The sequence below is a fragment of the Macaca nemestrina genome, chromosome 12 (assembly GCF_043159975.1).
Source record: "Macaca nemestrina isolate mMacNem1 chromosome 12, mMacNem.hap1, whole genome shotgun sequence".
Taxonomy (NCBI): Eukaryota; Metazoa; Chordata; class Mammalia; order Primates; family Cercopithecidae; genus Macaca; species Macaca nemestrina.
In genome coordinates, this window is record NC_092136.1 from 99,003,775 (window position 1) to 99,027,517 (window position 23,743).

General features: G+C 34.7%; 1 protein-coding gene across 4 annotated transcripts in view; it reads left to right on the top strand.

Moving 5' to 3' along the window:
* Positions 1–12,794: 12,794 nt before the first annotated feature.
* The window catches only part of LOC105484296 (contactin 5), a 1,362,583-nt gene continuing 1,351,634 nt past the window's right edge, over positions 12,795–23,743 (top strand). For all 4 annotated transcript variants that reach the window (XM_071075496.1, XM_011745800.3, XM_011745801.3 and 1 more), the window contains exon 1: positions 12,795–13,165. The gene's annotated coding sequence lies outside the window, so the exon portion shown is untranslated. The remainder of the gene's footprint in view (positions 13,166–23,743) is intronic.

Below are 23,743 nucleotides of genomic sequence, written 5' to 3' on the forward strand. Positions count from 1 at the left end.
ACTCATTTTATGAGGCCAACATCATCCTGATACCAAAGCCTGGCAGAGACACAACAAAAAAAGAGGATTTTAGACCAATATCCCTGATGAACATCGATGCAAAAATCCTCAATAAAATACTGGCAAACCGGATTCAGCAACACATAAAGAGCTTATCCACCATGATCAAGTGGGCTTCATCCCTGGGATGCAAGGCTGGTTCAACATTCGCAAATCAATAAACATAATCCAGCATATAAACAGAACCAAAGACAAGAACCACATGATTATCTCAATAGATGCAGAAAAGGCTTTTGACAAAATTCAACAGCCCTTCATTCTAAAAACGCTCAATAAATTCGGTATTGATGGAACGTACCTCAAAATAATAAGAGCTATTTATGACAAACCCACAGTCAATATCATACTGAATGGGCAAAAACTGGAAAAATTCCCTTTGAAAACTGGCACAAGACAGGGATGCCCTCTCTCACCACTCCTATTCAACATAATGTTGGAAGTTCTGGCTAGGGCAATTAGGCAAGAGAAAGAAATCAAGGGTATTCAGTTAGGAAAAGAAGAAGTCAAATTGTCCCTGTTTGCAGATGACATGATTGTATATTTAGAAAACCCCATTTTCTCAGCACAAAATCTCCTTAAGCTGATAAGCAACTTCAGCAAAGTCTCAGGATACAAAATTAATGTGCAAAAATCACAAGCATTCTTATACAACAGTAACAGACAAACAGAGAGCCAAATCAGGAATGAACTTCCGTTCAGAATTGCTTCAAAGAGAATCAAATACCTAGGAATCCAACTTACAAGGGATGTAAAGGACCTCTTCAAGGAGAACTACAAACCACTGCTCAGTGAAATAAAAGAGGACACAAACAAATGGAAGAACATACCGTGCTCATGGATAGGAAGAATCAATATCGTGAAAATGGCCATACTGCCCAAGGTAATTTATAGATTAAATGCCATCCCCATCAAGCTACCAATGAGTTTCTTCACAGAATTGGAAAAAACTGCTTTAAAGTTCATATGGAACCAAAAAAGAGCCCGCATCTCCAAGACAATCCTAAGTCAAAAGAACAAAGCTGGAGGCATCACGCTACCTGACTTCAAACTATACTACACGGCTACAGTAACCAAAACAGCATGGTACTGGTACCAAAACAGAGATATAGACCAATGGAACAGAACAGAGTCCTCAGAAATAATACCACACATCTACAGCCATCTGATCTTTGACAAACCTGAGAGAAACAAGAAATGGGGAAAGGATTCCCTATTTAATAAATGGTGCTGGGAAAATTGGCTAGCCATAAGTAGAAAGCTGAAACTGGATCCTTTCCTTACTCCTTATACGAAAATTAATTCAAGATGGATTAGAGACTTAAATGTTAGACCTAATACCATAAAAACCCTAGAGGAAAACCTAGGTAGTACCATTCAGGACATAGGCATGGGCAAAGACTTCATGTCTAAAACACCAAAAGCAATGGCAGCAAAAGCCAAAATTGACAAATGGGATCTCATTAAACTAAAGAGCTTCTGCACAGCAAAAGAAACTACCATCAGAGTGAACAGGCAACCTACAGAATGGGAGAAAATTTTTGCAATCTACTCATCTGACAAAGGGCTAATATCCAGAACCTACAAAGAACTCCAACAAATTTACAAGAAAAAAACAAACAACCCCATCAAAAAGTGGGCAAAGGATAGGAACAGACAGTTCTCAAAAGAAGACATTCATACGGCCAACACACACATGAAAAAATGCTCATCATCACTGGCCATCAGAGAAATGCAAATCAAAACCACAATGAGATACCATCTCACACCAGTTAGAATGGCGATCATTAAAAAGTCAGGAAACAACAGGTGCTGGAGAGGATGTGGAGAAATAGGAACACTTTTACACTGTTGGTGGGATTGTAAACTAGTTCAACCATTATGGAAAACAGTATGGCGATTCCTCAAGGATCTAGAACTAGATGTACCATATGACCCAGCCATCCCATTACTGGGTATATACCCAAAGGATTATAAATCATGCTGCTATAAAGACACATGCACACGTATGTTTATTGAGGCACTATTCACAATAGCAAAGACTTGGAATCAACCCAAATGTCCATCAGTGACAGACTGGATTAAGAAAATGTGGCACATATACACCATGGAATACTATGCAGCCATCAAAAAGGATGAGTTTGTGTCCTTTGTAGGGACATGGATGCAGCTGGAAACCATCATTCTTAGCAAACTATCACAAGAACAGAAAACCAAACACCGCATGTTCTCACTCATAGGTGGGAACTGAACAATGACATCACTTGGACTCGGGAAGGGGAACATCACACACCGGGGCCTATCATGGGGAGGGGGGAGGGGGGAGGGATTGCATTGGGAGTTGTACCTGATGTAAATGACGAGTTGATGGGTGCAGCACACCAACATGGCACAAGTATACATATGTAACAAACCTGCACGTTATGCACATGTACCCTACAACTGAAAGTATAATAATAATAAATAAATTTAAAAAAAAAAAAAAAAAAACAGCATGTCTGACCTTTAATTACAGGTACTCAATATTATATAGTACAGCTTCTCAAGCATTGCACAATTGAATCCATGTCACTATCTCCCAAACTGTACTCATTTTCCATCCTTTAAATATGTGTCTCTGTCTCAGCTAAACCCACTACTTTCGAGAAAGTGGAATTACCTTTTTGTTCCACTCAGAACTATGGACTGTGTTGGACATCTTATTTACTAGTCTAAATACATCAATGAAAGCTCAGCTCTGTGAGGTTACAGTCTATTTCTTACCTATTTTTTCACCATGTTCATGTAGTTCTACTTTCTCCAAAGAAAAGAGGCATTGCAGAGTGAGTCTTCTTTGTCACCCTTCCCCACAATCAATTAGTCCCCAACTCCTTCTTATTCCCTGTCCTAAAAGCCTCTGCCATCCCTTGCCCAGCCACATTTTTTAGTTCATTATTTTTATCACCCATGCCTTCAAATACTATAATAGCTCCCGATTCCTTTTTCTGCTTCAGTCCTATTTATATATTTACCTCCTCTTGATTAAACTTTGCAATGATTTGTTATTTAAGATGCCATAAAAATCCCTTTTTTATGCAGCTGCTACTTATTTGAATGTGATCTCCCACTCTGCAGTTTCCAGGAGCTACACATCTACCCACACTGACTCATTTTAAATTTACTAAACACATGAACCTGAGGCAACACACTATACTCCTATCATATGGGATGTACAGAGATATTCACATAAATAGAGTTACAGACATCAATATAGGTATAGATACCGGCATAATCAAAAAGACGTAGATGTACAGATACAGAGAGATGCAGATACAGATATTTTTAAACACCTCCAGCCAATTCTTCTTCAAATGTACGATCTCCATGAAGGGCTCCTCCCCTCTATGCATGTTGAGGAGCACGGTGTTCACCATGTGTTCCTACACTGGCCTGAGAGTATCTCTGTGAAACCACATTGAACATTGCATTTTCATATCTGGACTATAAGCTCCTTGAAAGTAAAGATGGTGTATCTTTGTATGTGACACAGTTGTCATGGAATCAGTAATTTTAGAAGTTTGTTAAAAGAAGGGGTGGAATTTAAAAATAATCTGTATTAATTACCAAATCAATCTATCGTGTAAAAAATTAAAATATGCTCATCCAAGTAACAGTGGCATAGAGAACTTCAGGTTAGAATCTTGTCAATAAAAATTCATTTCAGAACTCTTTCCTAAAATATATAGTTATTCAATAATACTTATCATGAGAAAAAAATCTCCATATAGGAAATAGAAGGAATAAATATTTACTCATGTAAAGTATAATTTGAACAACAATTGGAACATGCCCTTCTTTTTGTTCTTTTTAAACTGTTAATAAGAAAATTTTATATTAAGAAGACGTTTAGTTAATATTCAAATTGCTTTGAGAGACGTAACAATAAACTATTTTTATTTTGTTTGTGCTTTTATATGAGTGTAGATACTTATTTGGAAACTTTATTTTACAGGAAATAGTCTTAACACTGATTTATAATGAGAAAAAGAGGACATAATGTTAGCCAAAATAAGCCACACACAGAAAGAAAAATACTGCATAATCTCATATGTGGCATCTAAAAATTAGTTGTTACTGGGGCAGGCCAGGGAGTGCCGGAAATGGGAAGAAACAGGTCAGAAAGTACAAACTTTTAGTTATGTAGGATGAATGCCTAATAAATAATAAAAATAAGAAATTGTACAGCATAATGATTGATAGGTTAATTTGCTTAACTATAATAATTATACACACATACATATACACATATTATATGCACATGTAAAAAATCTATATCTCTCAAAGCATCATGCTGTACATCTTAAATATATACGATAAAATATCCTACCTCAAATTTAGGTACTTCGAGAAAGACAAGCTTAATGTTTGTGGCTATTTCTACTAGATTAAGTTTTGCTGTCAGTAAACAAAGCTGTACCTCCACTAAGAACCTGAGTCCAACTAAGATGTCAGAGAGAATACCTCCTAATTCTTTCGGACTGCCATGTTACCATTTCTTTAATATTAATAATGGTTCCTGTGCTTTCATTTATTCAACACTTGTGTGCATTATCTGCAGTTAAGAGTTAGTGAAGTATGAAGCACAAACATGTTTTGCTCCATATCAAAATAATATGGAAGCTAACAATTTAGACTTTAAAAATAAATGTATTTCCCATAGCTTCATACAGAGCATATTTTCATATTGAAGTAACTATTGCTACTGAGATAAGCTTTGTATTATTACCAAGTACCACTGACCCTTAAATAATACAAGAGTTAGAGGCATCAACCCCCACACAAAAATCTGCATATAGTGTGTGACTCCCCCAAAACTTAACTATTAATGCCCTACTGTTGACTTACCAAGAACATAAACAGTTGATTAACATATATTTTGTATGTCCTATGTATTATATATGCCATTCTTACAGTGAAATAAACTAGAGAAAAAATGTTAAGAAAACCAAAAGGAAAATAAAACATTTATTATTTATTAAGTGGAAGAGGATCATCTCATAAAGACTCATCCTCAGCCGGGCGCAGTGGGTCACGCCTGTAATCCCAGCACTTTGGGAGGCTGGGACAGACAGATCAATTGAGGACAGGAGTTCGAGACCAGCCTGGCCAATATATTGAAACCCCTTCTCTACAAATGCAAAAAGCCAGGCTTGGTTTGCAGGCGCCTGTAGTCCCAGTTACTAGGGAGGCTGAGGCAGAAGAATCGCTTGAACCCAGGAGGTGGAGATTGCCGTGAGCCGAGATCCTCTCACTGCACTCCAGCCTGGGCAGCAATAAAGTGAGACTCCCACTCAGTTAAAAAAAAAAAAAAAAAAAAAAGGACTTTGTCTTCCTTTTGAGTAGGCTGAAGAGAAGGAGGGGAGGAGGAAGGGTGTCTCAGGGGTGGCAGAAAACCCATGTATAAATGGATCTGTGCAGTTTACACCTGTGTTGGTCAAGTATCAACTGTACTCTAAGAGAATCTTAGAAGTTGGAACTCTCATTCAGGCCATATGAGAATAGAGGTAAAGAGAAGGAAAAGTTTTGGGGAAAGGTCTGCAATTCTATTTTGGATGTTGAGGAGAAGATGAGAGGGACAGCTGCAGCTTGCTCACTTTAGAGGGTTGGCACAGTTGTGCCCTGCTTTGCCAAGAAGAACATGCACAAAGGATAGCTGACACGCAAAGTAGACCTGGAATAAGGGATGAGGGCTTGGAGTGGAAATGGCCTATAAAATCTCAGTCTTCCCAGGGAGAGTTGTCCATGAGTCCAGAAATTAGGTACTTTTTGCTCTTATTTTATTTTTTATTTTTAAAAAATTTATTCGTATAGACTCAGAAGGTGCGGTGCAGTTTTGTTACATGCATATATTACCCTGTGCTGAAATCTCTGCTTTTAGTATAACACCCAACTTAAAAACAAAACAAAACAAACAAACAAACAAAAAAACACAATACTATCTGGCTAGAAAACTGATTTTTCCATTATTCTTGTCATATCCAAAAGCTCTGGTTTCAGTGAGTACTCTATTACTGTTTTTAAATGTCTCTTGGTCAAACATACAGTTTTCATTAATACAAATATCTCATTACACATTAATTGCATAGATTTCCACTGGAAAATTACCATACTTTGTACACTCCCGGCCTTGTCACTGTTGTTGGCATTATTCTAAGGTTTGCCGTGAATATAGAACACCCACTGCTGTCGTTTTTCAGCAAGCATTGCCATGTTTTTCTTGTCTCATATTGGCTTCCAGTGGGTTCTGATATGATTTCTTCTGCTCTGGATTCTTATCAGTATCTTGCTACCTCATTAGCAAGCATCATTTAACACAAACACCTCAGTCGACATGATGCCACCTTGCTTAGCCTTTTACCTTTCTTTGGGACTGTCCAACCTAGCCTCCTTTCTCTTTACTACAAGGAGACTGTCAGCCTTTTGCGAGCTGATAATTAATAATCAATTAACGTTTGATAATAAAATTGCATTATATTATACTTTGGCACCTGAAGTAATTTATTTTCATAACACCAGGAGCAGCTCGTCACCAATTATAATGAAAGTAGGTTCACAGTCTATGATTTTTTCTTTCATATAAAATTTGTGCAACAGGAAATAATAAGAGGTGTATAAAAGAGGTGTCACGTAGCTATAATACATTGATTAATATTTGTTGCCACATTAAGTGGGCTTGGGATCCTCACAAGAAAGGTGCTATTTAAGCATAAAATATTGGTGTTGGGTCTGTACTCGCATAGCTTATAAATTATATCTTGAGATTTCACAGACACAAAGCAAGTTTTTACCATTGTCAGCAAGCAAAGCCAATGTAGCTGTTGGAGAGGGAGGCTCCTGCGCCATCAAAACAATTCCCAGCTGAGCCCTCATCCCCCTTATCGCTACCCTAAGTGATGGTCGATGGTAGTTCTGGTATAAATGACACAGTTCCATTTCCAGGTGCCAGGCTGAACCTGATATGGTAATAGGGAAAAGATCTTCTAACTCATAAACACAAAAAACTAGATATAGATAAGGATTATGGCAAATAACTCGGAAATAACAAAATACAGTCTCTTCTGAAAAAAAAAAAAAAAGAAAAGAAAAAAACAGCATGTGTGAAAACAATGTATTTTCCTCCAGAACTGCAGGTTGTTATATGCCAATTAGCAAGTTGAATAAGATATTCAGGTAAAACACTAGAATGTGAGATTATACATTTCTATACCAAAAGTTTTGCCAAAATCTCATATGTAAATGTATTCATCTCTGTGCAGTTCTTAAAGTAGTAGATTCCTAATAAATGTCAATTGAATGAACCATATATCCCTGTGAGTATATGCAAATGCCACAAACTGTCAATTAAATTTAATCTGGTATTTTACCTTGCATTGCACTTGTGCTAAAACTATTCCCCATTAATTGGATTCTTTATACGTGAGGTATGTTAATCTGATCTGATACAAACAACTTGTTTTGTGGTGTTCTAATTGTTGTCTTCAAATTACAGTGGGGATTTGTTTAGTGAACAAGTTAAGAACGCTATGGTGGAGGCATTCTACTTAGGTTTGTGTTTCACTAGATCATTAATACAGAATTAAACAGTTTATCTAAAGCATGCCTACATGCCTAGTGTATACTTAGCCCACAACAAATGTTAATAGCTCTTGTTTGCCACTGAAAGAGCACCTATGAAAGATTCTGACATTTAGCAATTTGCCAATGTATTTATTAGATACTTCGTGTCAAATAATCGATACAACTTTTCTTATAGCTTCAACTGCTAATTTGGGGTTCCTCTCAGTTCCCTAAAAAATCAGAACATCCTTAGGTCAGAACTTAAATGGCATTGCTAATTAGAGCATGAGTGCCATCTAGTGGTAGCCATGGCTAACTACTGGCTTACTGGTGAACAAAAAAAAATTGGTGGTGAAAATACACTGCTGCTTCTTTATAATGCAGTCTGTTGGAGTTAGTCGCAGACAAACAAATGAGACATTCTATATAGACGCTACTCAGCCAATAAAAAATTAAAAGCAAAGTATATCAGATTGAGGGGTGGAAGGATTTAGTTTCTGGTCCACAGGAGGCATACAGTCTAGTTCTATACATAAAGATCTACACAAAGTATTTTAAGCTGGATTCCAAGTACACTTTGGAAATATTGTAGATGAGACTAGGAATGGCTAATATATAAAGGTGGGAATAGTATTTGATAGCAATATTTTTGAAGGATGATTATTTTGATGTAGGGCCAAATATCAAAGACAGGTCAAGTTAATGTACCTGATAGACTTGGGAGATAGGGAAGAGATGGAAAATGATCAAGATGCAGCACACATATGGCCATCCCTTAAAACCATAAAGAACAAATTAGACTAATTATAAGGAACCATTAGATATTTTTATCCCATACTGAGAAGAATGGTATGTCAACAGCAACAATACAGAGAAATATCTGGTCATGAGCAAATTAATCTCAGGTTTTGTTTCTTTACGGAAACAACTTTATATCTAAAGGTCTTGGTGAAAGAATGCTACATAAAAGAGAAATTAGACATCTGTAAAAGTAAGTGAATTAAAACTGATAGAGATCCTGAGACTTAAAATATATCCAAGAAAAAAAAATAGAAATGCGTATCTAAAGGAATCGACTGGATGAAAACAAAGTAAACTTTACTTTTAAATTAGTAAGATTTCAACTCTTACTTCTATTTTCTAAAATCTTAATTAACTGCAAATGTTTATGGTTTGCATAAATGGTTGGACCAAAATGTCACAAAGGGTGAGCATAAATTCCACCCTAAAGGAGGTTAGATATTTGCAGCTTCTGTAAGTAAGTAAGAGTTGGTACTGTGACCACCAAAAGGTTGACCACCACAGTCGAATTAGACTCCTCTCTCATACTTCTTAATAGTTTTAGTTGCCAATGTTATCAACACATCCACAAAGTAGACTATGTTCTTTAGTGTTGTTTACTGAAGCAGCTGTTAAATTAATTAAGTTGGTATATTTCCCAAGTCTGATTAAGATATGTTTACTTCTGCTTTCACAAAACAGCTGTGATATGAGTACTAAGACTAATCTTCTAAGAAACTCAAAATATAATTAAAATTATATTTTGTCCAGTTCAAGTAAAAGTTTACTTTTGCTTCTTCATGTGTTACTTTGCACTTTTATAGGGAATAATGGTATATATTGAAAATGCAAGATTTTGCTTCCCTTAATGTTTATCTTAGTACTTACACATTCACCATTCTTGGTAACACATTACCATAGAGGATTAAAACATCAAAACAGAAAATCAAATGCTAAAAGAATCTCCAGTAGGCAAGGCAGGTGATCCATGAAAGATGATAGATGTAGACATGAATTCACCATTACTCTGCTTCCCTACATTTATGCTATGATTTGATGGAACATAATAATAGTTACAATCTGTTAACTAGAACCTAGAACCTTATCTGAGTCAAACGAAGAGAAAGAGAAAGGAGGGCATGATTTAAATAAAAATCTGTAGCACAAGACAAAAGCTCAGAGGCAACTCAACTGCTACAGATGTGCTGCATCTGCTTGTTTGCCCATTGGGGACAATGAGATAAAGAGATTAAGACATTTACACAAAGATGGCTAGACAACAAGATCAGATCGGCAACATGACAGCTAGGTTGAGGTGTCATAACCATAGCATAGAGAAAGCGACCTAGTGAACCACTTAGCCACTTACAAACAATGTTTTAATTAACTTAATGTACAAATGATATTTTATCAGGGTACAGGATGAGCTGGTTAATTCAAAAATGTCATTAACATCAAATAGAGAAAACCAGTGATCTTTCAATAATGCCATTTTATTAAGTAAACAGCACTGGAATTTAATAACGGGGCATACATACTTTTACACGTTTTAAATACAAATCTTACATCCAAACAACTATTTCACAAATTCCATTTTCACATGTCAATAGTAGAAAATCTTGGTCATGATATGTGAAAAGATTTGATGTTTTCTTCGAAAACACAGTTAGTTTTTTTTTTCTTTTCTTTTTAGTGGAACTCTAACAAGAAGTTTTGTTTGTTTGTTTCTTATTTTAAGCACCGTTGTTTCTCTGATTCCAGACATTGACCTGCTTAAACCTGAACACTGTGGATATAAAAGGTTACAGAAGCGTACCTTATCTATAGAGCCTCTACTCTCCAAGCACAAGAATTTAAAAATATACAGCACATAAGTTAACTGCATAATAGCAAAATTCTAGAGAAAGATGGGTCAGATAGACTAACAGTTTGTCTATTACATATACAGATAGTAATAGGGAATATATAATTGTATATTATTACAAATTAGAACATTAAAAGTCATAAAATAAATAAGAATAAATATAGTCACTCTTTCTGGGTCCTGAATGAAGTGTAGCCAGGTAACCTAGTCACCCCCAAATAATGACTGAAGTCAACATTTTAAATTTGAACTGACAGAAATAGACCTTACTATTTTTAATTAAACAGATTCAACATTTCCTTTCCCTCCCTCTAAATTATCAGATAACTTTGCAAGGAAAAGTGCTATTACATTATCTACCTGTTTCAAAAATATATTCACACCATATTCTTGTGATAATATTGCTCTCTTTATAAAAAGTAAAAACATTGAAAGCTTTTATTTAGCTCTTGCTTAAGAAAGGAGAAATATTTAGTCCATTTACATCATGTAAAAGGTAAATTTTCTTGTTCATGTTAATGGTAGGAGGGCACCATGAATCATGTGACTGATGGCGTTTCCTTCTTTACATTGGCTGCTAACAACCTTAATGGTAGGCCTAGCGCCATTTGTAACAAAAACATCAATGCAGTTTTCTCTATAAACCTCATTTCTGGCTTCATCGTATTTCTCCTCCTATCACTTTACCCTTTGTCTTGATCTCACTGACCTACATTTTTTATTTGTTTTTTAAAAACTGAATAGATTTTTATAAGCCAACTTAACATCCTTTCTACAGCAAAGTTAGTTGAAAGAAATTGTGTGATATAATGACTCAAAATGCCCAAATTATCAGGTCATGGGTAATATAGAATGGAGTTCTAAGAAGGGAAGACAACTTTCAGAGATTTCTACACTCCCGACCCCTCTTTCAGGCTACATGTGCTAAATTATACACTTTTAAAGACAAAAACCTCATCGCACAATAAAAAGAATGCGTTAGAGCTCCTACACTTTGAATTTATTTTGTGATTTAATGTGGTTATAAAAGTCCCGATAGTTCTCTCTGTGAACCGACAGCCCGACAGAGGAGAAGAGCCAGTGGGGCAGAGAAAACGCCACAGAAGGGGAATCTCCACAACGATCCCTCAGTTAACACATAAAGAAGATAACCTAATTACTGGAAAGCAGGAACACGAAAATAAAAAGTATGGAAGGGTGGAGAAGCATTAAATGCACACAAATTTGTCTTTGCTACAGAACAAGCAATCAGCCTCGATCCTGAGGGTAGCGATTAAAAGCAGAGACTGGGTGTTTGTACATCATTGGATGAATGATAAGCAGCCAAGAAACAGGAAAAGACTAATTTTAATTACCAGAAAAACTGCAAGAGAAAAAACACAGAGCTAGTGGTAGACGGCTTCCAGCTACAGGCTGCATGGCACTGTACTCTCCTTGCCAATTAGAGCCAGTCAGACCCCATCAGGGGATTCAGCGAGCAGAGGAATCAGCGTCAGTTCAGGGTCAGGCTGCTCTCAAACACACATGAAAAACGGACACCAGCGGACACGGGGTGCGACCCTAGACTCCCATGCAGTTTCTTATATAGACACAGAAATAGAAAGCAGTGAGATTACCTTTCCATTAAATACAGGTGCAAACCACATTCTCTGTGGACATATATTGCAAAGGAAATGTCATATAATTTATTTAACAAATACCCAATTACCATCAGACCAATCGCGGGAATTGGAAAACGACTCAAAGACTGAGAGGAAAAAAAAAGAAAAAGTAGAGAGGAGGACTGGCAGAACAATGGCACTAAAGCTGCCACACTGTGGATTTACTACCTGTGTTATTTTTCCAATTACAGCCATTGTAATATAAAAATTCAGAAAAAAAGGTTGCTGTCTGAGAACATTCCTTCGGTTTTTTTTTAGAACTGACTCAACACCCCAAATCAAAGAGAAATATAAACAGGCAGAGCCTGATAGTCCTTAGTGAAACTCGTGAGTGCAGAAACAAAAGAGAAGTGCTTCCCATTCTGGACTTAAGAAAATTCTACAAAGTGAAAAAGTCCAGTCTCAAACCGACCTAAGTGAAAGCGTCAGTCTGTGCTGCTGCTGTCAGAGGTGTGAGCCGGGGACTCCAGAAATCAGAGAGAAGACAGGAGCGGAGGAAGGGACCCTCGCCTGGATCTCCCGTGTCTCCAGCCAGCACGTTTGCTTTGTAATCTATGAATGTTAAATACGGAGGGTTTGCAGAGCAGACACGCCGGGGAGAGGGGGGCAAGTCCTCTGTACTTAGCAGGGAAGGAGAATGCCGGTTGACTGGTGAGGCGAGTGGAGAAACACAGAGAAGCCTCCTGGAGGCACACAGTTCGTTAAGCCCGGGGACATGCTAAATGAACCTTTGCAGCAGGAGGCAGTGAGGCGCTGGACGCGGGCGCCGGCGACAGCGCGGGCGGGCGGGGAGGGGCGAGGGGCCGCCCCGGGAGGACACAGCCAGTCAGAGGCGCGGGGCGCGGGGCGCGCGGACGCATTGGAGGAAAACACGCGAGCCCCAAACACACCAGCCGGAGGAGGCGCCGCACCTACTTCCCAATATAACCAACTACGGCTGGGGGAGCGGAACTGCGAGAAGACGGCAGCCAAAGTGCCATTAAAGCTCGGGGCGGAGAGGATGCGTTACCTGGGTCCCCTCTGCTGCAAGAGGCAGGGCAAGCTGGAGGATTCCCTCTGAATGATTAAGAACTCCGCAATTCGCCTCTGCCACAGGCTGCAAAGGACCCGAGGAACCGCTCTCTTTGAACTGTGCTGATGGGCAGGAGGATGGGAGACAGGAATTGAGAGTCACAGAGGAAGGACAGTGGAGTCTGGCATCTTATTGGTAAGTGGCTGACATTCCTTTGCCAGTGACTGCGTTCTGTGATTGTGCACTTCATCTCCCAGCCACTTAGGATTTTTGACACACTCGCTTCTGCAAAGCCATCCTTTCTTGCCATGTTGCCAGAACGTAAAAACTGTAAGATGAAGCTTTTTTTAAATATAAGAAAGAAAACACGATTTTATTTTCTGCTAGGATATTATGGCAAAAAGTTGAAACAAGAGTAAATATAACCCATTTGTGTATCTCCTAATGCCACCCAAAATAAGAGTAGACAATTCCTACACGTAAATTGTAAGGCGATAAATGCCAGGATAAAGTGAGGATGTTTCTACAAAGGAAACTAAATGTTCGGAAAATAGGATGTTCTCAGGTACTGGATGTATGTCTTATGTTTGAGCAATGAGTTTCTGAGACTAAATAATTGGGTATCTGGCATTGCAATAACTTGTTAAAATTCAGTAGGGATGCTCTGTAAGTGGAGTTCTACAAAGTTCGTGAGACTGAGAAAAACTGTACCTTGGATTAGGCTGAGCTTTTTTCTAAAGGTTGTATAGGATTGTGATAGGTTAAAAAATTATGTTCAGACATCCTTAACATGTTTTGTGTGGAGCTATATCGAAGGGAATATCAATCTGCACATATATAAACCTGATGTACTGTAAGCTGAGAATTACTCTGATGACCTGAACGATACGTTGTTTCAACTATATTTATTTGCGAAAGAACCAGAATCCACTACATATGTTAGAACTATATTACTTTTAAATCTTAGAACCGTTCTCCCAAGAAAAATATAATTTCATGTGGTAATTTAAATGCAGGTGAGAAGCAAAAAACTTTTAAACTGTTGTATGTTCAATGCCTTACCTACATTAAATTCATTTATTTCTTAATTTAAAAGAGAAAATCATTTAGAGGGCCAGAACTTCTACTTTGATTCTCAATTTCGACTGTGGAAATAAGGATGAAAGAAGTAGATGTTCATTAGAATACTAGCATTTAAAAAATATAGACAAATAGTTGAATTTAAAAATTAATGCAGATATCATCGATTACTGTTAAATTGCAACAGAACTACAGAAGTACTTATGACCGTTACAGGGAGCTTAAGGGGGTTCATTATGATTAATATTGTGACTCTTAGTATTTTAGAAAATAATGACTAGGTCATTACTGTTTTTGAAAATGCCTGTAGTCAATTTTGGGCAATTCTCATGGTTGCTTGCATATTCTCCTGTTTCATGCTCAAATTATTCTAAGTTATGTGGGGACTAGTATACTGGGTCTTAAACTTAACAGGCATAAGTTTGCTCTGACTTTAATCGAAAAGAGATGTGACTAAGAATATGTCATATAAAACTAATGATAACAAATTAAAGATATTACATACAAAGATCATCTAAGTCTGTTAAAGGGAGGAAAAGCAAAAACAAAATCAAAGTTAAAGTTACAAAAAGGAAAATGCAGTATAAAGAATATAATTTGAAAAATAGCTGAAGTGTGAGGAATAATATTAAAGCCTATCTGAAAATAGAAAGTCAGTGAAATTATTATTACAAGTGCCAATGTTTTTGTTTAGGAATTGGTGTATCCTTTAAATTATTTAAAACTTCTGAAAATTGAGAAAGGGGGAGAAAAACTGCTAATTTTAATTTCTTTCTGATTCCATAGACAACTAAACAGAAAGTTAGATTCTTAAAAGTTAGATAAAAATACAATCACATAGATTAACTAAATGCCAGACTTTGTAAGTTGTGAGGCACATGTATACCAAGGTGCTTTTGGAAATACATCACAAAAGCTACAGTTTTGGAATTTTTAAATGAATAGCTGAAATACCTGAATGTTTCTCAAGGTAAGCAGTCAGTACTTCAAGTATTAGGTGGTCTGAAACAATTCTTAGGGAACCATACTGAAATCAGATCATGAATCTATATATAGAATATGTAAGATGAATCATTAAAATTAGCAGCTTGTGAAAATTTACTTCAATCTTATGTGTCCAATTAAGTAGCACTATCTGTTAGAAATGTACCAGGTTTGGCTAATATGTATTTCTTTAAATGTCTCTTTTACTTCACAGTTTAGAAAATCTAGACCACTTTCAGGGTAGAGGTAAGTGTGTGATTGTCTGTCACAGCTGACTTAGCAATAAGGACCAGAGGGTGTCAGTAAAGGGCAAAGGGCCCACATAGGCTGGCCAAAGCATTTTGGAGTTTGTCTTACTTCTAGACAAAATAAAGGCATATTTTGTAAAGATTAAAGTAAAAACGATGAAAACTTCTCTAGATGGCTGTAATACTGTGAAGATGATTTGATTGTACAGAGTTTGATTGGCTAAAACAAAGTTGTAGCAGAGTTCGGTGTCTCCCTCATCAGTCAAACTAATTCAGAATGTTATGAGGCTCAGATATTATGTAATTTGCTGAATCCATTCTTTCTCACCTATCTTGATTACCTATTGTCTTTGAACTTTCTTTTTAAATATGGGTATTTTAATTTTTACTAAGTTGTTGGAAATTTGTTTCTCTTAATTTAAATAATAAACTCATACATTCATGTGGTTTGTTTTCTTGAAATTCTGACTTCAGGAGTTGATTTTATTAATCTCTTTCTTCTTTCTGACAATCCAAGCATAAAGTAAGAGAGCCATGTGTTTCTCACAAGATGTTAAGAACAGTGTTGTAAGGCTGTGCTAATATGTTACATGAACTTCTTAACACTTTATAGCAGGAAAGAGACTGGTCGGAAGCTCAGAGCAGTAGAATCACTGCAGAGGTCTATTTTCTGAGCATTTGTGATCAATAACTCCACATTAGAGGCTGGTCCATTTTAAAAAGTAATGAAGTATAGAAAACTCCTAATGCTTAAGATTTAAGATTAAAAACTACTATGAACTATGTTCCATATGTACCCACTCAAGTAAGTAATCTTGTTTTATGATTTTTGGAGATTCAAATATGTATCGTTAGAAGGGTTCTAATAAATTGAATATTATTAGTTTATATTTTTCCCAGATACTTAAACAGTGTTTTTAGTTGATTTATTTAAATTGAATGACACAAAATATAGTGTTTTAATACAGTGGCTATAAGAGCAATTTTTAAATGGAAATATGTATTTGCTTTTTTAGAAAACTGGTTTTTACAATTGATTTCTTCATCAAAATTATTCTGAAGCATTGACTTGAATCTCAGGAACTTAACACTGTATAACTTCAGTTATGTTTTACCTATTATATTTGCATAAGCTAATTATAGATAATTTTATGTCTATTCATCCCCATAAATTAAAACACAGGTCTTTAGTTTTATATCCCAGAGTACTGCATATTATAGTTTTGAACTTATACCCTCCTCACACGTAAGCTCATTAAGTGTTACAAAGCTATTCAAGTATGGTAGTTTCTCTTTTCTGCAGTGCAGGGAGCTGGGAAATGTCCACAGAGGCCACAAAGTAATTCTGAAAAATAAATCAAGATTGTCTGTTTTATGAAAATAAAAAAAATGGATCTACCATTTGTAATCTAATATAAAATAGCGTGAGATCTATCATTCATGAGAATCTTAAGAAATTACAGTCATATTCATTTCCCATGTATTTCTTAAGCTAGAATTTCTTGTGATCGCTGCCATTTTTAAACATTTCAAAAAATGTTTCATTAGATACATTTTATAACACAAGTGTGAAGTTGATTGTTTTTTCTTTTTTCCTAAGTGGTTCTTAAAAACTCATAATGATCTAAATAACTTGTTGCTTAATGGCTACCACTTTTAATTAATTTATTTATTTTCACAAATGACCTCATAACAGATCTGACAGGACTCACCTATTTCCTCTTATGCCAGTCATGTTTCCAAATATTTCTCACACTCAATGTGCAGAGTGGAGGCCTAGATAAAAAGCAAGGAGCCAATACATTTTATGAGTTTTTGATGAAAAATATTGTTATGATTAATATCTTTACTAGAAAATATGGAGCCGGTTAAAGGTAAAGTGACTAAACTGAACAGTATCCAAAGCAATTGCATTTAGGCAAGAAATATTTCATTTATGTGAAAGATCAAAAATTGTCTTTCATACCCATTGACTGGAAAAGTATAAATATATATTTAAACATTTTATGAATGGAGTAGAGATGTACTTCATATCATTCTTACAGCTGCTAACAACCCAGAAAGGAGAACATCTCATCTTCCATTACTATCCAGTAGTAAATGTAGTATATGTTTATGAAGAGAAATGTTGCTGATTATATAGGTGAAAAAAAATTGAAATCTCTTCCTTTTGTGAGTATTGGCAGAAGCATTCATTATGAGGCTAAAAATACTGGGATGTTCTCATCGAGAGATATTATAATGATAGTAATAAAGTATCTGGAGCTGCAACCAGGTCTATTAATGTATTTTTAAAAATATTTCATTAGTTGCAGGAGTTTTTATTTATCATATAAATAGTAGAGAAATGGGATGTTGATTTTGTGAGAAATTTACTTTTAAGTATATAAAGTTTTATCTTTATTTTCTTAATTCATTTTATATTTGTAACTATGAAGGATTTTTTTCTGAAATTAAACAAATTATAAAGGCAATACTCAAGAATTTATAACAACTATTTTAATTCACCTAGGTTCTCCCATTTCAGTTACATGCAAGAACTTACTTTCAATTGTGCAATATTTGTTGAGATACTATGTTCTTCAGGCTTTAAATTTACTAAACTAGACAAAATCCCTGATGACTAAAAGTAATATTATTAGAAATTACAGGTGAGTGACAATAGGAATTTTTAAAAGAATTATTGTTTTCTAAAAATAAATTTTTTATTTAATTGACAGTTTCATGATCATTAAATATAATAGGAATTCCTGGGCACTGGAACAGGTTGAATGACCCCAAATATATCTGAAAACATTGTGAAAAGTCTCATGTTTAATCTGTTAGGTATTGTATTTTGCCTTATTTTGTTATTTTAAAACTTTCCTCTTCATATTGTTTTCTAACAGATATAGACTGGCTTAATATTATCTCCCATATAGCAAAAATTATTAAAACAACTTGTTAATGTCCACTATTTCTTTTCTAATTTTGTATTTTCGATATGAATTTCAAAATTATAGCATTGATGAGAGAATTGAAACTCTAAGCTTCATAATTCTATTTAATACTCTCTTCTTCCTTTTGTGATGCTGTTATTCTAATGTGTGAGCTGATGAATGAGAGTTCATGCTAAAATAACCATATCATTCAAATTCAGCACAAATCTCATGATTTTTTGATGATTAATTAGGGGACACTTAGGAAAAAGTGACAATAAATACCATTTAATATTGGAAGGGGCCATACAGAGCTCGTATTTTTACCTATTCACAATAAAGCTTATTCACTAATAAACAAGGGTATAAAAAGGTGAAGTGATGTGTTCAACATTGCAAGTAATGCAAAAGATGGAATTAGAACTCACATCTCTTAAATTTTAAGATCAGAGCTATTTATAGCTTATACTTTATTTTATACTGTGGACATCTTGATTATTTTTGTATCTATTCACATCAAATCCTTATATTAGGACATAAGTATAGGTAATTTCCTTGTTGCCACTGATTATCTGTAAAACATTGTCTTTTAAGATTAGAAATTTAAGATCCAATTATATTAACTCTAGAAACTGCTGTACCCACATTCTCTTAACCAGCAACTATAGAACTTAACTGCTAGATGGGAACTTTTTCACAATGAACTTGGTATGCACTCAACAGCTACATCAAATGACAGAAGTGTTTTTTTTTTTTTTTGACAGTTTTAATTAGGAAACTTGGGAACCTTTTAGAGTGTTATAATTAAGTAGAAAGAAGGATTTAAGTGATTTGATTCCATGGCATATATGTAAGGGGACATCCATTTGCCCTATAATACTTTTTGATTTTTCCCAGACTGGCAGGTTTTCTTTTTTTCCTAGTAATAAACGTTTAATGGAAGCCCTAAATCAAATAGAAACTCAACAAGAAATGTAGATGAGAGTATATTTCTTTGACAAATTTTGGGTAAAATTTAATTCATGGGCTTTTTAAAGGTAGTAACGATTTTAGAGCATTTGCTAATAAAGCAGAGAATATATCTCTAGAAATATGCACTATTATTCTGTTTTAAAATTCAAATGTCAACTTGTATATAAATTCTAGTCTTTCTGTGATAATATTAAAGGAGATTAATAGAGAACAATTTGGAACTGTAATACTATTTAATCATCATTGTATCTGAACCAAAGTTTATCTATGCTTAATTTTAATGTCATATAAATTATTTTACAATGAATATATACATTAAAAATTCCTCAGTAGAACTGAATACGATAAAACATAAAATTACCATAGTGCATTGGAGTGGAAGGCAGTTTAAATATTGCTGAATTTCTGGTATTACATTACTTTTACAGATGCCTTCTTCTGCTGCTTTAATTGTCAAATTGTGACAAGCAATTTATGTGTTGGGGGGAATTAATTCAAGTTTTAAGACTCTTTTTCTTTAAACACTGAATATTTAAAGATAGCGCGATAAGTGTAGTAGAGATGAAAGACTGTGACTAAAAATGTCAATATTTTATTTGAAGTATTTTATATACTAAGTGTATAACCCCAATTTGCAAATAAAATATAAAAACATATTCTTGAAGCCCAATGAATAGTCATTTTCGTTCTTGAATTTTTACTTTCTTTAGGTATTTACTTTCCTAAAACTTACATTCAATTCTTTAACATTTTCAAATAACAGTAATCTTAGTAAGGAGGAGTAGTTACTTGAGATTGAAGTTAAATGATCCAGAATTGATTTTATGAAAATTATACATATTAACTATTTTAAAAATGTATGACTGAGTTTGTTTGTTTCTCATTCTTTAACGTGGTCTTGTTAGTAAGTGCCACAGTAAGTAAAATTAATGAAAAGTAATTTCTTTCACATTTAAAGCAATTTCAACATTAATTTACTCACAGAAATGGTCTACTGTGGACAGTGGCAGTATAAAGTCAGAATATAAAAGAGAATAAATAGTTCACAACCTGGTGGAGGAAATACACACATAGGGTGAATATAATTCAATGTGAAATATGCAGTGATAGAGGTGTATGTGACTAAGATGCAGATTTTCAATATTTCTCCTTCTGGAGACTTCTGTTAACTTTTCTCCTAATGAGCCTTTCCAGCTTGGACAATTTCATGCTAACGTTAGTTCTCTAATTGCTGCATTTACTTTCCATTGCCTAAGTTATTTTAAAGTGATTTTGGTTCCAAGATTCACCTAACCACTTTAAATGAATGTTGTGTTTTTTGGCATCTCATTATACTGCTCACTTTAATATCTCGGAGCCATCTAATCTCTCATGATATAGCCAAATTCAAGGTAAAAATGAATGTGGCTGAGATGCTGTGGAAAAAAAAAAAAGCCATTTCTATATGTTATAAATAAGATTGATTTCTTTCATTTATTTAGTATGACATATTAGTGCTGCTGATAAAACTTACTTTGCAGGAGTGGATTAACTATGAAGCCAATGAAGCTTTGCTTATATGGCCGTTTCCAAATACTAATAGTAGTAATAGTGGCAGAAATCACCGTAAACCTTATTTTAATAATTATAATAATATATCTAACATAGGGAGCCATATGGATTAAAGGATTTGGTGTTTGAATTTTAGGTTTAGTTTTGACTTTAAAACTTATTAGCTGTATAATTTTGGACAAGAAACAATCTTTACCTACAAAATACCTGTCATAATGTAATATACAAGAAAAAATATCTACTTTTCAATGGTAAAAAAAATGATAGTGTTAAAATCATTAAAGTTTTAAGTCTAGGAGGAAATTTTTATTTTACTTCAATTCTCATTCTAAGCTTATCTGTCTACCAAAATATTCTGTTTTGTTTTTTTTTTTTAAATGAGACATAATCATGTTCTAATTGTGGAAGGGGATATTGAGATCTTTAGAACATCAGCATTTAAAGATTATTCTGTGTATCTCATCTTTTATTCAAAGAATTTTCTCGAATATATACTTCTAATAAATCTAGTATGTTTGATACCATATGCTTTTGGGGATTCAAAGGAAGTGAGAAGTTTGACCACTGACAATGAAAAGATGGAAAATTGTTCAGTCAGGACACAGCTTAATAAGAAACTTAAGGAAAAAATACCTGTAAAAGACTGTAGAAACATTGGAGGAACAGAAATGGTCATTGTTGTGATGCATTAAACTAACTTCCTGGACAAACTCTTTTCAGTTGTTGTAAAGAGAGGCAGAAACAAAACAAATGTGTAGGAAAAAGGTAGGAAAGCTAATTAATGTACAGAAAGAATGCTTTTAATGCAAAGAGAGAAGTTAAAAATATATAAAATGAGGAAATTTGGAGGATTCTAAGAGATAAACTGAAAAAATTGAGATTTTGTTCTAAAGCAAGAGAATAATATTTATCTCAATATTGGATGATATTTGAGTTTCTTCCCAGTTTTTCCCTTTACTGTGACTTGTACAGGTCACCTTGCTTCTCTCCCTAGTTTATTAATTTCTCAATGAAAAGAATTAAAGTAAATGAATTTAAAGCATATTCTTCAGGTTTTGATCCACTGTTACTCTATGACTGTGTGAGTTATGAGGTTTTGACAAAGAGAAGAATGGAATGACATGAAAATCTAGGGATTGACAACTGCATCTAGAATGAGCTCCACAGAAGAGAGAGAAGAGAGAAGAAACCACATTCATGGCATATGATGAGGTCACAAAAAGAGCATGAGCTTCTTAGACACAGGTTTAACCCAGGTGTTTCCCTGAGCGACACAATAACCTTTATACGTTTTCATTTCTTTCCCTGTAAAAGATGATATTGACTAGTAACTCATCATTCTTTTTGCAAGAAGGAAATGAGACTGTAGATTTAGGAACCAAAATTACTTCATATCTTCAGCTATAGATGCTTATAAAATTTCTTTTTTTCCTTATACGTTTTAAGGCATAAAATTATTTAAATTTAGTATAAATATACGTGGGTACAATAACTCTAGGATTCTAAATATGAATAAAATCACTTACTTTCTTGGCTGGATGCTGTGTATTCATATATACTTGCTGATGGTGACATGTTTTCTTTTAATGACCTTATTTTACTTGCTCATTTTGACAGTGATTACCTCTTCTGGACCTTTTACTTTAATTTTGTTTTGTTGGGCCTGAAAAGGGAAGTCATTCATTTGCCTTTACAAAATTACTTAGAGCATAGATTCTATTTTGTAGGTAGAGGAAGATATTTCACATAATGTCTTTTGAATCCTGTGTGATAACAAAATAGTACAGAATACATTCATTTGAAATTAATAATGTTCCCCAATTATATTCTTTTTCACTTTTATTGTCTGTTTTGCTACTTTAAAAAAGTAATATTTTGAAACAGACTTGTGCTACAAATGTGGTGTCTAATGCTAACTCTTTAAAACAAATCTAAACTGAAATCTTTTAAATTGTGAATTGTATTTTAGAGCAAAAATACAATGATTTAAGCTTGTAAACATTTTACAAATTTTTCCAAAAATGACATATAGATATATATTACTATGGTAGCTTTTTTGGGTTGGCTACTTTGGCAATGAGTTATTATAAAATAAAAACACATTTTACTATTTGTGTGGTAAATCATATAATATTTTAAGTATGTATGTCCTTTATACCCATCCAATAAGTAAACCTCTTCCTGAAACATTTACTGATTATTCCACTGTTGCAGAAGATATAATATAGCAGAAAGAAATGGAAGGAAGAAATCTCAGATAAGAATATTTTCTTTCAAAAAAGGTATGAGAAAAATTTATTGGGTCTGGAACTGTTGGATAGAGAGGAAAAAAGAAAGATGAAGAAAGCCACCAAGCAGACAGGAGAGGGAGCTGATAGAAAGCAATTTTGTACTGTTTAGTGAGGAAGTCATTAAATAAATATTTATACCATGAGCTATTTAAAAACAAACAAACAAACCTGGAATTGATATTTCACCTGAAACAAAGGTGTCTTTTAATCTTTGTTCCATGTATTTTTCTTCTAAGATAATCATTCTTAAGGTCTAAATTCATGGCTTAGTTTTTCATGTTGCATATCAAAATGCCAACTATTCAGAAATGCCATACAGTTGCTTGGATAAATATTAATTTAGAAGGAAGAAATGACCTAGTGTTCTCAGTTATAATTCTTATAACTTCTCCTGTGTAGACATTATATATAGTCTAATATCTCCTACATATCAGAATTTTTTTTTTTTTAATTTTTCGAGACAGAGTTTCGCCCTTGTCGCCCAGGCTATAGTGCAATGGCATGATCTTGGCTCACTGCAACCTCTGCCTCCCAGGTTCAAGCGATTCTCCTGCCTCAACCTCCAGAGTAGCTGGGATTACAGGCATGCGCCAACACACCCAGCTAATTCTTTGTATTTTTAGTAGAGATGGGGTTTCTCCATGTTGGCCAGGCTGGTGCAGAACTTCTGATCTCAGGTAATCCACCCGCCTCGGCCTCCCAAAGTGCTGGGATTACAGGTGTGAGCCT